Here is a 16045-nt window from a genome sequence, read left to right on the forward strand (position 1 = left end):
AAAGGATCTATGATAACAGTTAAAACCATGGTCAAAAATATAAAAAATCATTGGAAAAATCTATACTAATGGTTGGTAAACCGCAACAATGAATAACGTCACTAAAATATTACACAATTTTGATATGGTTTGTAATCATTAGTATAACTTATTGCATCGATTATAATCATTATTATAGATGCAATCAAATCAAATATTTTTTTTAAAATAACATTATATTTATAATAAAATTAATATTAAATATTATTCTTTTATCTTATTGAAGTCATGTTCATATGTCTCTTTATATTTGATCAAACTTATAATTTTAATTAATCACTTACATAAGGAATTTGAACCTAAGACCTATTAGACGATTACTTAGTACTTAGCCACCATGGTAATATTAACTTCTAACAAGGGTTATACTTTGTTATACTTATTCAAATTAAACTTATCCATATTATAAGTATACTTTTTTCAAATATATTATAATATTTAATTTTAATAATTAATTATTTCAATAAAAAAATCAATTCTCTTCTTTTTGAAAGAAAATAAAAAGACACATTACTTCATTTTATTCTTTATAATATTTGAAAAGATTATTATTTAAATATTTTTTAAATATAATTAATTTGAACATATTTCTATAATCTTAAATATTTTTTTCTAAAGTTCTTTAAAAGTAGATAATTCATGATTCTTCTTATTTATACTACAAGTAAAAAATTATGATATTTAATATATAATATTTTAAAACTTTAAGTATATATTTTATATAAGTAATCTTTAATTTTTTATATATTTTTAATACAAATTAGATTGGATCGGATCCAATTCTTGATTAAATCTATTTTTATATAGATTTTTTAATAATTACATCATAGATCATTACTTGGTTGCGATATTATGTATTCAATATCGATAATGGATTTTATATCAAAATTATTTTTATTTGATTATTAAACTATCTTGACTCACATAGTTAAACCTATATTAATTTTAAAATTTATTAAATATATGTAATATCTTTTTTTAGAAAGTTTAGAAACATATTTAGTAATCAAATATTATCATCATAAAAATTTAAATTATTTTGCAATGATAGTAACTTATCATAAAAAAAATTATAAACTATTTTTCATCATGATAGACTATTTTTGTTGTAGTGCCCCAGGTAGGTCGCTCGAAGTACTCCAAAGTCTTCACAAAGCTTAAATCTTTCCAAGTATCCATAAGTTCTTATGAGCTTTTTGAAGTGTGATTGAGTCTCTTGGGAAACCTTCGGCCATAAAGTCCTCGATTCATATGCTCGGAGAATCCCTATCAATGGAGATCCACTCAAGAGCCTCGTACAATTCGCTAAATCTTTCTTGAACTTACATACTTTTTCTCATTTTTCTCCCACACAAACTTTTGACTTCCCACTTACTTCTACTGTCTGCTTGATCTCCCTCTTCTTCTTCTTCTTCTACCTCTTTCAAAACCTCCTCTATTTCATCGAGGTAGACTGATGTAAGCATCGAAGGGTATCCCATTGGAAAACCCTAACAAGTTGACTTTTTCTATCTGTGGTGTTTTAAGGTGCTTGCAGAGGTTGGAGCATGGATCTGACCATCTCTGACTGCTTTGAGATCTCTGACCAGCTTTCAGAGTCCTTGAGTCATCACCCTTTACCTCTCGTCATCAGCTCTAGCTTGTTAGCTTGAGCCACCCTCGGCGGCTACAAAATTGGTGCTAGAGGAGGAGCCCTTGAGCCATGATTTGGGGTTCTGACCATCTATTTACTTCAATCCATCATGAGATCTAAGAAGGCACAAGCAGCATCTTTGCAGCTCATTCTAACGTGCCTACAGAGTCAATTCACTCTTTCCATAGCTGTCATGAAGCTTTATCTCTTCCAGAGGCATAGGTCGTTTTGGTAGTCACTACTAAGAAATTTCAGATCCTCCTATAGCATGCCAACCCCTAATCACCATAGTACAGAGCCAACAGCAAGAGACCTCCCAACAATAACAACAACAACAACAACAACAACAACAACAAACCCAAGGGTTGGACATTCAGCCAGTTTATGCACATCCGAGTCTTTCTCTTCCACCATGAAGCCTGAGGCAAAGTTACCACCCCCACTCCCTCAGTGCAAAAAATGCTCCCCATAGGCATCCATCTTCCCACTAGAGCCCGAAGAGAGTTCATCACCACCGCCATCCTCAAGCAGCAAGCCTGAGGAGGGCATTTTACAGCCATCACTCTCACCCATGGAGACATGGGCGGGGTAAGGAGAGCCTATCCACTCTTACTTTGTCTTTATTACATGGTTTGACTATAGGAAGGTTTACATTCTACTGACTTAAGGAGACCTTCATAAGGTAGGTTGAACTCGATTAGAAGCTTCGAGAGGTGGACTGATATCTCCAGATCCTACATTAGCATTAGGCGCCCTTAGAAAGTGAGCTAGAGTTCTCCACCAAACCTTCCTTCTGAATAAGGATCATGAAGGAGCCTATTCTTCCTTGCTTTATGATGCTGCAACTCCAACCTTATGATTGCACCACTAATCTCTATGATTACTTGGAGAGATAAATGCTTTAATAATGTTCCAAGGGGTCATGAACTTGGTGATGTACAAGATCTTCCCCACCACTCTTTATAAGGTCTACTAGATGCGGTATGCCACACTTCAGTTAAGCTCCATCCACTCCTTTGAGGAGCTCGATCAATTTTTAGCCGCTTAGTTTAAGAGTAGTATAAGATAGAGGAGAGGATCTGACGTGCTCTTCACCATCAAGCAGAGGGATGATGAGTCCTTCCGAGATTACATTAGCAGCTTTAATGTAGCTACATTAGAGATTTGCGACCTGAATCACTTGGTTGTGATGTTAGCACTCATAAAGGGGCTAAAGGTTTGTAGCTTCTTCCTATCTTTGGAAAAGAAGTTTTCCTATGACTATGCTGAGCACCTTGCCTACAGAAACAAGTACATCAACATCAAGTAGGGCATAGTAGAGAGATGGAAGGAGAAGAGCGAGAAATAAAAATAGCAATAAAAGGGCTTGGGATGACCTAAACACACCTCGAAAGAAGCCCAAAAAGGATGTGAGAAACTCCCATCGATCCAAGAGTCCTTGGAGGATCGAGAGGTTCACACCATTCAATGATCCTTGGGGATAGATACTGATGGAGATCAAAAATTAGAACATCATCAGATGGTTGAGAAAGATGAAAATAAACGCTCATAAAGATCTAAAGAAGTATAGCTAATTTTATCGAAACTATAGGATGATACCATTGACTACCTCTAATTGAAGAAGAAAATAGAAGGTCTCATCAAGCAAGATTTTCTCAGAGCCTACACTCACCACCAATAGGTGTTGAAAAATGTATCCTAAAACCAATTGTTTGGATGATTGTGCTGATTTTATAATATGTATATGAATTATTAATCAATGAATAAAAATTATTTTGACATCTTTCATTATAAAGTTATATCTTTCTTGCTAGAACTCTTGCATTGTGATAAAGTTCTTAAAACTATAAAGTAATCAATAAAGAAGGATTTATTGTGTAGTTCTTAAACATATTTGCGATCAAATGATACGTCATTAAAGGACGATGATATTTATCGAGTGAAGGTCATTATGTGCCATATGAGTTAGTTGTCCTCTTAACCAAAAAGTATGGAGACACTGATATGGTATACAGGTGAGATATAGGAGTACATTATCATTGAACAAGTGACTCACCTGCTGAGCACTCTACTATCAAGAGCAGCTCATGAAGTATATGGACATAAGTGTCTCTCCGATCTGAGATCATCATAATGACTGGTAAGTAACTCACCATGCTTTGATACCGGACTATCTGTATTTCTAATGCAGTGATGGAAGGCTACTGGATACAGTCAAGTACTTGTAAAGTCTATGTGTGGATCAAGATAGAATTGATCCCTCCGGATTATAGAAACAGATACATCACTGTATTTTAATTTAGTAAAATCTTGATCAGGATAATACATGTAATGAATTTGAAAGGTTGGAATACAATGTAGATCATCCTTCAGGGTTGACAGTTTAACCCTAGACCGTCTTAAAGCATTCAGGGTCAAAGGGATGAATTATGCGGTAACTATATGCATAGGTTCTTGAATATTGCCTTGCATTTATTCGACCTATCTGGACATCAAAAATTATTGCTAGATAATAACTTTAATTAGTACAGAAAATGATTTCTATGCTACCGACTCAGTGTTCGAATCTATGGAGTCACGCACAAAGTCAAGCGATATAGAAAAGAATTAATCTAAGTCTATATATTCAATTTAAAAGTATATAACTTGATTGAATAAATAGATTAACTTGATTGAGAATTAAGTTATGGATCAAATAGGATTAAACAATTGACTATGTCTAGCTAGCACTAGACATGAGGTTCAGGTTCAATTCCGAAGATGAACAAGATTTGATCTTTGATCCAAGGAGTCTATGAGAGATTAAATTTAAGTGCTAATTAATTTTAAATTAGATCTGATTTAGTTAAACTTAATTGAATTCATAAATTCAAGTTAGACTTAGTCTTAAATCTTAAACAGTTTAAAATTGACAGTCTATTCTAAATTGATTCGAATCAGGTTCGAATTGAATTCGAATTGATCTATATTTAGATTAGATCTTTAGAATCAATTTTTCTTGAGTCTCTCTCTTCTCATGGCCGACCAAGAGGTGGTGGGGTGCTGGTTGTTGCCACTCTACACTTGGATGTAGGTGTGGGTGCATGAGGGTGCCTAGTTAGGTGCCAGTCTTTTCTCTTTTAGGATTTCTTCTTTGATAAGTTATGGATTAATTCAAAGCTTATTTGAATTAAAATTTTAATCTTATGGGTCATGAAAAATCATCTATAAATAAAAAGAACTTCTAACTATCATGGCATAATAATTAGATGGTATGCTAAGGTGAGAAAGAGAGAGAGAAGAGGTGTGAAGAAGAGTGGGCATCCCCTTGGCCTGTTCCTCCTTTGGCATCCCTCTTCTCCTTAGTGTGAAGGTCCTTTGGGCATCCCCTCTTACTGCTGTGAGGCATCACACCAGAGGCTCTCTATTCTCTCTTATTGCCTTGTGAAGGTGCTTCAATCCATAACTTCATTCCGCTTTCCTGTGAAGTTTGACGTACGCATGAAGTAAAGGATTTGTGGATTCAAAGCTACACAAGGCTTTGAATTTAGAATCTTTTTAGAATTTGATTTCTATTCCATTATGTATTAGGTAAAAATCTAATCTTTATTAAATTGTTATAAAAAATTTTTAGATGCACCCCGGCTATCCCCCCCATTCGTCCAAAAAAATAGATTTCTTTCCCTTCAATTGATATCAGAGCCAATATTTGATATATAGATGCATAATTGATTTTTTTAGTTTATTTACATATTGTATGTAATTAAAATTTTTTGTTAGATATTAAATCTGATTTAGATCTATTTAAATAAAATTTATGATCTGATTTTGATTAGATTATAAAAATAATCAATAATTGGTTAAGGTTTGTTATAAATTTGTTATAACAGAAGTTTTCTTGTTGCTAAATTTTATTGAAATAACAACCTATTTTAAATTAATTTTAATAAAATTTAATGTTATTATTTTGGTTATGAATTTAGATTTATTTTAGATCTGAATTGAATCTATTTTGATAGATTTTCAGATCTGATTTTTAACAAAATTTTGTACTACATCAAAACAAGATCTAACTAGAAAATTAATCTTTATGTGCTCATATATGCATCTAATTAATTTTTTATAAGATTTTAGATTTAAATTTAATATTTTATAATCAGTATAAGATATGTTTCAGATCTGATATGATGTATATGATACATCAAATGTGATTAGATTAGTTGAAAAACATGGTTGATGAGATCAAAGTCATATTCGATCATGGCATAAAATATTTTATCAAATTGCATGTTGACATAATTCTATTTAAAATAAAATTTCAGAACTTAGTAGTCCAGTACTCGGATTGATGAGATCATCAGACCATTCGATTATAAGAGATAGAAGAGATTAATCTTTCTCTGTTATCCATTCGATGAGTTCTCTTGTGACGTGTAGAAATATCATTATGATCCAATTTCATAAAGAAGAAGAGCGAATAGATTTTTATAAATTATTTTGATTATAAATAAATTTAGATTAGATCTAAAGTAATTTATGATTCATTACAATAAGTAGATTTAGATATAAAAATTATTTTAAAATATGAAAAGTATGTTACATTAGATATAATCGGTAGTGATATAAAAGTAGTCATGATATACGTGATGTATGTATGAAGTTTAGATCACACTTATACATGTTTAATTGTTAAATATATGTACAAAAATTTATTTTCATAATATTAAACATATGGTATGCTTCACTTGAAATCCTAGTAGAATAGTTATACAAACTAAAACATATATTTCATACACTTAATTTAAAATTAAGTTTAAACGATTTAGATTTGAGAATTGAAGATTACTAAGATACCACATAAATCAATGCGCAATAGATTAGCATGCATCAGATCTTTCTATTGGGTTAGACCTAGGGTTAGGAACAAATATGGCCTAAATTAAGAAATTGGTTAAATCTAATAAAGAGTTGAATTAGATTAGGTCAGAATTTTTTTAGATCAATCTCAATAGTTGAAGCTTGATCAAGTTCATATTTTTGATCTTACTAAATGGATCATGATTATAGCTCAGTGGTTGAGCTCGAATCTTTTGATGGATCAAATCGAAACTAATTAACTAGTTGGTATCTAAGGTAAGTATGACAGTTTTGATCAAGTGGTTATTAATTGAAAGCTACTCACCTAGATACGTTTATGATGAGCTAATGGCATATCCTTTCTATTGATCTCACTTATCTGACCAACATAGTAGATTATGTTTTGATTAGATCACCAGTCGATTCAAGCTGACTCAGGCCATTAAGGTAAATTAGTATGACTGATTCAGGTGTCTTTAGACTAGCTTGTGTCTAATCCTCTACATGACTTGATGAAGTCAGTGAGAGGATTTACGACTTACAAGTTAATTTTTTTTTATTTTTAAATCAATAAAATCAAATTTTCTAAATTATTAGATCTTTAAAATGATACAGTTATGAAGATAACTTGTTCATAGCCTCCCATTAAGATGCTGATAATAAGTTCAATATTTCAAATAGGCATTGGAGGTGCCACACGCCTGGTGTCTATTGAGTATTAGAATTATCATTCATCATATGACCATCTTATTGTGCCCTTCAGATCAATGCTCAGGTTGGTCGAGCCACATTTGGGTCTGAACATTCGTTTATTGGATGCATTTGGTGTAGTCATATTAATGATTGGACCTAATCAAGATTTTTAATGGAGATACCACACGCTTGCTGATGAGATGTCTAAGGTAAAATTTAATTGCTAGAAGTTATTTAAAGAAATAATTAGTTATGAACCTACCCATCGATGCACTAAGATTGGTCGAGCCATACTCGGATCCGAATGCAGTCTGTATGGATTTTAGTACTCGTTAAGGAATTAATATAATTTTTCAAATTGGAGGTAGGGGCTATCAATTTATATAAAATAGTAGAAGAACCTTTAGACTAAAGTCCATATCTTTAGGATTAAAAATAATTTATATACTAATAGATTTATGTTTCTTCTTTTCAGCTATGACCAACACACTATCGCTCCATTCACTGCTAGAAAATGACAAGCTTACCGAATCCAACTTCGATTGCTAGTATCGAAAATTGAAGATCATCCTGGAGTATGAGAGGATCCTGTATGTACTTACAGATCCACCATCTGAAGAATCTGCTGTCAATGCACCCCATACTGCAAAAGTCACTTATTTGAAGTGGCTCAGTGATCGCACGACGATGCATTGCATTATGAGGGTAGCCATGAATGACGAACTTAGTTGTAAATTTGAGAATGCACAACTAGAGGATATGATTCAAATATTGAATGAGTCCTTCGGCACCCTTGAGGATGTGGAGAGATACAAAATCTCCTATATAGTGTTCAATGTCCGTATGCGAGAAGGGGCATCAGTCACTGATCATGTATTGTACATGATTGAGCAGATAGAATGCTTAAGCAAACTTGACTTTTCATTATATGAACAATTAAGCAAGAATACTGATGCGTAGTCATTGATAGCACCAAAAATAACTCTACTCACTACGTAGATAGGATGAGTCAAGATCGTATCCTCAGGGACCTTGGGCTAAGTTAAGATTAAAAGACAGAAGCATTGTGTTGATTTAGAAAATAAACTATCTTAAAATTGATGTAATTAGAAAATTAAGATCTCGAGAGTTTTGAATTAATTTTGCACCCGCAGAGTTGTATCTTTTTTTTAGATGCGATTAACCTTAGGAAAAATACCTATCTTTTTTCGGCACATCCCGTACCCATAGATCACGGCGTGTTTCCAGAAAGTACTAGGTAAACAACTCTTCTTTCCTCGATACGCCCCGTACCCGTAGATCACGGTCCGTCTTCGAAAAGTAAAAATTGTTCCTAATATTAATCTAACAGGAAAGCATAAATAAAAGCATATGAAAGAGAGCAAATAAAGAACTCATGATGATTTAAATAAAAAGCATAATCTTTATTGCATATAAAGAAATACAAGAAAGTTTAGAACAATAAACCATCTCTGTGTCGTTATAAAATTTTTTCTCCACTCTCGAGACTGCTAGCCTAGCTGCTCATGAAGTAGTCCCTTTCTATTCCTCTATGCAAGGCTCTAGAAGAATTTCTGGGCTCTCCCTCCAATGGGAGTACAAAAGTCTTTTTATAGGTATTAGGAGGGAGGAGTTTTACATGATTTTTCGATATGGGACTAAAGAAAATACTAAAGACTAAAAGATGACGGATGAGATGGAAAGATCACAAACATATAAAGAAAATATAAATTCTTCCTTTTGAAATATTTTTAAAAATTAAATTTTTTCCTTTAATTTTCAGATCCCTCGCCACTGTGTCCGCCATGCCAAATTTCCTGTGAACCCACCGTCCAGCGTGCCCACTACCGTGCTCGCTGTGCGCGCCCGCCCGCGTCCGCCCGCGTCTGCTTCTGCATCGCGCCTGCATGTTCATTCCGCGCGCCCACTCGCGCGCGCTCGCTTCCACTCGCCCATTCACGTTAATGCTCTTTTTCATTCCAAAAAGAAACTTTTATTTCTTTACAATGACATCTATATTCTTTTGGATTTCTTGTATAGTATCTTCATTTTTTATAATACCGTATGCATCCTTCTTTTATTTTAATTTTATTTTAAGTCCAATTTTTTTCAAACTTGAGTCTTTTTGATCTATGAATCGGACTCTTTGTATCGACGATCACTTTTCCTGTAAAACATAAAAAGAAGCATCAAATTCTTAATAAATAAAATAAATTAAATATAATCTTCTGCTTTAAATGATTTAAATTAAGTGTTTATCACACCCTCCAACTTGAATTTTGCTCGTCCTCGAGTAAAATAGATATATCAGCATTGTGTACCGACTCGATCTTGAATAAAATGTTAGGTTAGGCATCCCAAAAAGTAGATGATACCTGGTCAGACCATTAAAGAAATACTTCATTAGATTATTAATTTGACCCAATTAGTGGCTGAGTATTAACTAAAAAAATTTCAAGAGCTTTTCTTTCACCAACTCTCCACTTTACTCTTTAAATCCTCTAACTTAATGTGAGAGAGGTTTATTATCTTCTTGCAATTTAGTCCCCTTATTATCCATTTTTTTTATATTTTTTTATATTATTTTTTTTATATAACATTGCCCACCTTTTTACGCAAACCACAACACTTACTTAGGCGAAGGAGCCCAGTTACTCAGTAGGAAATCAATATTTTTTTTTAAAAAAGAGAATTTTTGCATACCTCGATCTTTCCACCCAATCTCTCATGAAGCAAATTTTTTATTGAGATCAATAAGAAGAGGGTTGTAGAATCACTCATAAAATTCGGTCTAGTCTAAACCCTACCCTTCATTGGGTTTTCTTAATAATTTATTCTTCAGTATCTCTAAAATTATCTTGACTGTTAATCATTCATTTATTAGGATGCCTAATTCACTCTTAATCAAAATAAAATTTAGATATACAAAACTAATTATTTCTGACCATACTCGAGGATTTGATTAATTTTCTTCCCCCCTAACTTAATCTACATTATCCTCAATGGAGTAGGAAAGCAAAGAAAATAAAAGGAGAGAGTGTACCTGGGATAATTTTGCTTCGGAAGTTGAAGATCGCTTCATTGATTAATAGGCTCTTGTTCTAAATTTCTGTAGCTGTAGTAAAGTAAAAAAAAATAAAATAAAATCGTTGGGTTGCCTCCCAACAAGCGCTAAGTTTTATGTCTTCAGCCAGACGTCATACATACTTGAGCGTAGCAGGAAGGGGTTTCAATTCTAACATAGGTGATGATTCTAAAGATGGGACTATTGGTGTACTGGCTAATGTGGGCAATGGCTCATATTTGATTGTCCATGGAGGAGTGGTTTTATCATGTGGTGTATCCAATAAGGTGTTAACTTCTTTCATATATCCCTCAAAGTCATACACTCCAAAGTGAGCCAAGCAAGTATCTAAGGGGTCTGATGCTAGAATTATGGGTGTTGCATCTTCTATAATGTCTTCTAGTGTATCTACTTTGAAGCTACTATCCATTGATGATCCTTGGGAAGCACCAAACACATTCAGTCTCAGTTTCTTATTCCCAAACGATACGTCCATGACTTCTGTCCTACAATTAATGCATGCATTTGCTGTAGCTAGAAAGGATCATCCTAAGATAATAAAAATTTATCTTGGGTTGCCACTTAGTTCCATGTCGAGAATCAAAAAATCAACTGGAAAGTAAAACTCATCTACCTTGACCAAGACATCCTCAAGCATTTCACGTGGTTCTTTAATTGATCTGTCGGGTAATTGTAGAGTGACTGATGTGGGTTTCAATTCTCCGAATCTAGAAAGTTCATACACTAAACTAGGTAAAAGATTCACACTTGCCCTTAAGTCCAGAAGAGCTTTTTCAATGTGATAATCTCCTATAACACAGGAAATGATGGGGGCTCCTGGGTCCTTAAGCTTTGGAGGAGTGGCATGCTGGAAGACAGAACTAGCCTGTTTAGTGAGACGTACTTTTTTTATAATTTGTGATATATATTTACATTTTTGGATGCACAAATCCTTCAAAAATTTGGCATAAGCAGGGACCTGTTTGATTGCATCTAGAAGAAAAAGATTAATTTGGACTTGCTTAAATAATTCCAACATCTCATCAAGTCTTCCTTCCTTCTTATCTGCAGGAATAGGGGCTTTCAGGGTATCTGAAAATGGGGCTTTAGGCAAGTAAGATGATTCCGATGTAGTTGGTTCATTCTCTATTTTCAGATCCTCCTTGTTCTTGGGTGATTTGGCTTCGGTTAGAGGTTTAGGGTCGATCTCATTGGTTTTACTAGTATGTTAAATGACCTTCCCACTTCTCAGAGTCATGATTGATTTGGCATGTTCGGAAAAAGTTTCAAGACCAATGGAGCTTTTAGCCATGTACTGACCTTTTGGGTTATTAATAGGCTGACTAGGTAATTTGCCTTCTTCCCTCCTACTGAAAGCTGTTGCTAGCTGACCTATCTGGGTCTCTAGCTTTGCTATTGATTGCGTATGGGAGTGAAGGAGTTGGGTATTCATTTCTAGTCCTTTAAGTGCTTGCAGTACTTTTTCTTCAAAAGTCGAGCTATGAGTACTCGGAGTAGGTTGAGGAGGATTCTGGTATTGTGGCTGGGATGGATGCCTAAAAGTTACATCTGGATAACATGATCTTTGTTGCACTGGAGGAACCACTGGTTATGATTTTCATGAGAAATTCGGATGGTTTCTCCATCCCGGATTGTACGTATTAGAATAGGGGTTGTTCCCTGGTCTATAAGTAGTTTGGGCTTGATGGACTTGTTCTTGTACATGTTCAAAAAACTGTGGTACAACCGGACAATCATTCACACAATGAGTGGGGCTCGAACACAATGCACATATATCCTGTATCTGACGGGATGGAGAAGGTGACAGTCCTATACTTAATAATCGATCTAACTTTTGGGACAATTCATCTACCTTATGATGGATATCTATGGCATTTCCTACTTCATATATTCTACCTCTCTTTGGGTTTAACATGGGTTTATCTCTAATAGAGGCAGATATATGATGTAATGAATTTTCACTTAAAATTTCAAACAGTTGCCATGCCTCATCCTCACTTTTCAGCATGAATGTCCCACCGCATGATGCATCGACCATTTATCGATGTCTTTCAGATAGTCCATCATAAAAATATTGGATTAACTGCCACTTGGGTACAGCGTGGTGGGGACATTTTCTAATAAGGTCCTTTAATCTCTTCCATGTTTTATGAAACATTTCTCCATCTAATTGGGAAAAACTAGTTATGGCTTTCCTTATTTGATTAGTTTTTCCTATGAAAAAATATTTTTTGAGAAACTCTCCTTGCAGCTGGTCCCAGGTTGATATAGTCATGGAATCCAAAGTATGTAGCCAGTATTTGGCTTTGTCCTTAAGTAAGAAAGGGAATAATTTTAACCTAAGAGCATCATAGGAGAAGTTATGAATTTTGACAGTTGAGCATATCTCAAAAAATTCTTCAAGATGTTTATAAGGATCCTCATTACTAAGTCCATAAAATGAAGGTAACATTTGGATTGTACTGGACTTAATTTCATATTGAGTGGCCTCCACAGGGGGTACTTGAATACAAGGAGAGTAGGTATATGTGGAAGGAGTAAAGTACTCCTTCAATGAGCGTGGAGGATTAGCCTCACCAGGTGCAGCCATGTTTCTAACTCGGATAGTCTTAAGAGTCTTTTCTAATTCTTCGTCTAATAGTTGTAATTTGGGTTTTAGTGATCATCGACCTAACACGCAACTCAAAGGTCTATGTAGGACTATCCTAGTCAAGGATTATTTTTTTTTTTTATTAAGAAGAGAAGAGAAGAGAAAAAAGAGTTCTAAAGAAGAGATCCTAAGAAGTCCTAAAACTAATAGAAGAATTAGTTGTGGTTAGATTTTAATTACAATCAAGTTAGCACGCAGTGGACTCTCTATCCTAAAGTTACCCTAGTTCTAGACAGCTCCTAACTGTAGTTAGCCTTCAAGCCCTCCAAGTCGGAGCTTGACCAACCAACTGGCCGGGTAAGTGTAAGGTTGGTGGGAGTCCCCCCGTTGCTTTCCTTAGACACCAATTAAATTGGCCAGGTCAGCGAACGAAATCAATTAAAAACCACCTTTCTTCGGGCCCAGTCATCCCGCAAACCACTTGCCTAGACACCAGCTAGCTGACCAAGTCTAACCTGGTTCAACTCTCAGGGTCACTTGTCCTAATGAGCTCGAAATCCTTAGGGGTCAACGTCTAATTAATTTTAGATGAAGGTCTAAATTATGTAAATGCAAGGGAGTGATTTGTGGGCCAAGAAAGGGTGATCAAATCTCCACCTTATCTTAGTTAATGGGTTGCGCCCTTAAAGTTAATTATGGAGATGCAATGCAAAGAAACAAGGTGTCCAATTAGGTTAGAAATTTTTATATTTGATGTTATGCTATTTTAGTTAAGTGTTATGAAATGTCAGTGGCTTTTTTTTTTTAATTCAACCATGCCAAGGTCCCCGACAATGGTGCCAAAATTTGATGCATAGTCGTTGATAGCACCAAAAATAACTCTACCCACTATGTAGGTAGGATGAGTCGAGATCGTATCCTCAGGGACCTTGGGCTAAGTTGAGATTAAAAGACAGAAGCGTTGTGTTGATTTAAAAAATAATTTATCCTAAAATTGATGTAATTAAAAAATAAAGATCTCAGGGGTTTTGAATTAATTTTTTACTAGCAGAGTTGTATCTCTTTTTTAGATGCGATTAACCTTAGAAAAAATACCTATCTTTCCTCGGTACACCCCATACCCATAGATCACGACGTGTCTCCAAAAAATATTAGGTAAACAACTCTTCTTTTCTCGGTACGCCCTGTACTCGTAGATCACGGTGCATCTTCAGAAAGTAAAAGTTGTTCCTAATATTAATCTAACAGGAAAGCATAAATAAAAATATATGAAAGAGAGCAAATAAAGAACTCATGATGATTTAAATAAAAAGCATAATCTTTATTCCATATAAAGAAATACAAGAAAGTTTAGAACAATAAACCATCTCTGTGTCATTACAAAATTTTTTCTCCACTCCCGAGACTGCTAGCCTAGCTGCTCATGAAGTAGTCCCTTTCTATTCCTCTATGCAAGGCTCTAGAAGAATTTCTGGGCTCCCCCTCCAATGGGAGTACAAAAGCCTTTTTATAGGTATTAGGAGGGAGGAGTTTTACATGATTTTTCGATATGGGACTAAAGAAAATACTAAAGACTAAAAGATGGACGGATGAGATGGAAAGATCACAAACAGATAAAGAAAATATAAATTCTTCTTTTTGAAATATTTCTAAAAATTAAATTTTTTCCTTTAATTTTCAGATCCCTCGCCACTGTGTCCGCCATGCCAAATTCCCCATGAACCCGCTGTCCAGTGCGCCCGCTGCCGCACCCACCCGCGTCCGCTTCCGCATCGCACCCGCATGTTCATTCCGTGCGCCCACTCGCGCGTGCTCGCTTCCGCTCGCCCATTCACGTTAACGCTCCTTTTTTATTTCAAAAAGAAACTTTTGTTTCTTTACAATGACATTTATATTCTTTTGGATTTCTTGCATAGTATCTTCATTTTCTATAATACCGTATGCATCCTTCTCTTATTTTAATTTTATTTTAAGTTTAATTTTCTTCAAACTTGAGTCTTTTTGATCTATGAATCGGACTCTTTGTATCGGCGATCATCTTTCCTGTAAAACATAAAAAGAAGCATCAAATTCTTAATAAATAAAATAAATTAAATATAATCTTCTACTTTAAATGACTTAAATTAAGTGTTTATCAAATACTATCATGATAAAATGATCAAGCCTACAGTGAACTATCATGATTTGCTAAGATTGCTACAGACATTTGAGAAGGACCATCAGCTCTAGAAGGAGCCAGTGCATGTAGTGGGAGGTTCGTCTGTAGGTCATCCATCCTCTAAGAGAGGAAAGAAGCAAAAGGTGCAGAAAAATTATGTCGTCGATCCCAAGCTAAAGCAGAGTAAAAAGTCGAAAGTCGACAAGAGCGAGACAGAATGCCTCTTTTGCAAGAAGCTGGATTATTGAAAAAAAATTATTCAGCTTATTTAGCTTTTCTTGACCCAAACAGACCTAAGAACAAGAGAATCAAGCAATCAGTTGCTTCGCAAGGTACTTATATGATAACTCCTTATAATTTCTCTATTTGTGATACTACTACTTGGGTATTGATATTGAAAGTCTGATTAATATTTGTAATTCGTTACAGGAACTGCAGGTCAGTAGAAAATTTAGAAAAAATGAACGGTTCTTGAACGTTGGAGATGGAAGTCTTATTCCAGTTCTAGCTTTAGGAATTATGTAGCTTGTTTTTGAGTCTAATAGTGTCATGTTAGATGAGTGTCAGTATTATCTTTCTTTTTTGATGAATGTCATCTCTGTCGGCTTTTTGTTCAAATTTGGTTTCAAGTTTTTAATAAAGGATGATTTTTGTGATTTATTATGAATGATACTACAATTATGTATGGACAATTAAAACATGGCATATATATATTATCACAGTCTATTGGTGTAATATACACATCGAACAAACATCCTAAGTTAAATAATGTCAGTGATTCCTATCTTTGGCATTGTAGGCTAGGTCATGTGAATAAGAATATGATAGACAGATTAATCAAAGAGGGTGTCTTTGAAATTAATGATTGTAAATTATTATCGATCTGTGAATCTTATCTACTTAGTAAGATGACCAAGTCACTTTTTTTAAAAAAAAGATGATCGAGCCAGTAATATTTTAGGTCTAATACATAATGATGTATGTGAACCCATGAACATAGCTAACAGAGGA

General features: G+C 34.4%; 1 non-coding gene across 1 annotated transcript; it reads left to right on the plus strand.

Moving 5' to 3' along the window:
* Positions 1-12383: 12383 nt before the first annotated feature.
* LOC140854490 (small nucleolar RNA R71) lies at positions 12384-12489 on the plus strand. The gene has a single exon (XR_012137707.1). It is a non-coding gene; the product is annotated as a small nucleolar RNA R71 (small nucleolar RNA).
* Positions 12490-16045: the final 3556 nt, after the last annotated feature.

This window comes from Elaeis guineensis, unplaced genomic scaffold (assembly GCF_000442705.2).
Source record: "Elaeis guineensis isolate ETL-2024a unplaced genomic scaffold, EG11 Super_Scaffold_31900, whole genome shotgun sequence".
NCBI classification, from domain to species: domain Eukaryota; kingdom Viridiplantae; phylum Streptophyta; class Magnoliopsida; order Arecales; family Arecaceae; genus Elaeis; species Elaeis guineensis.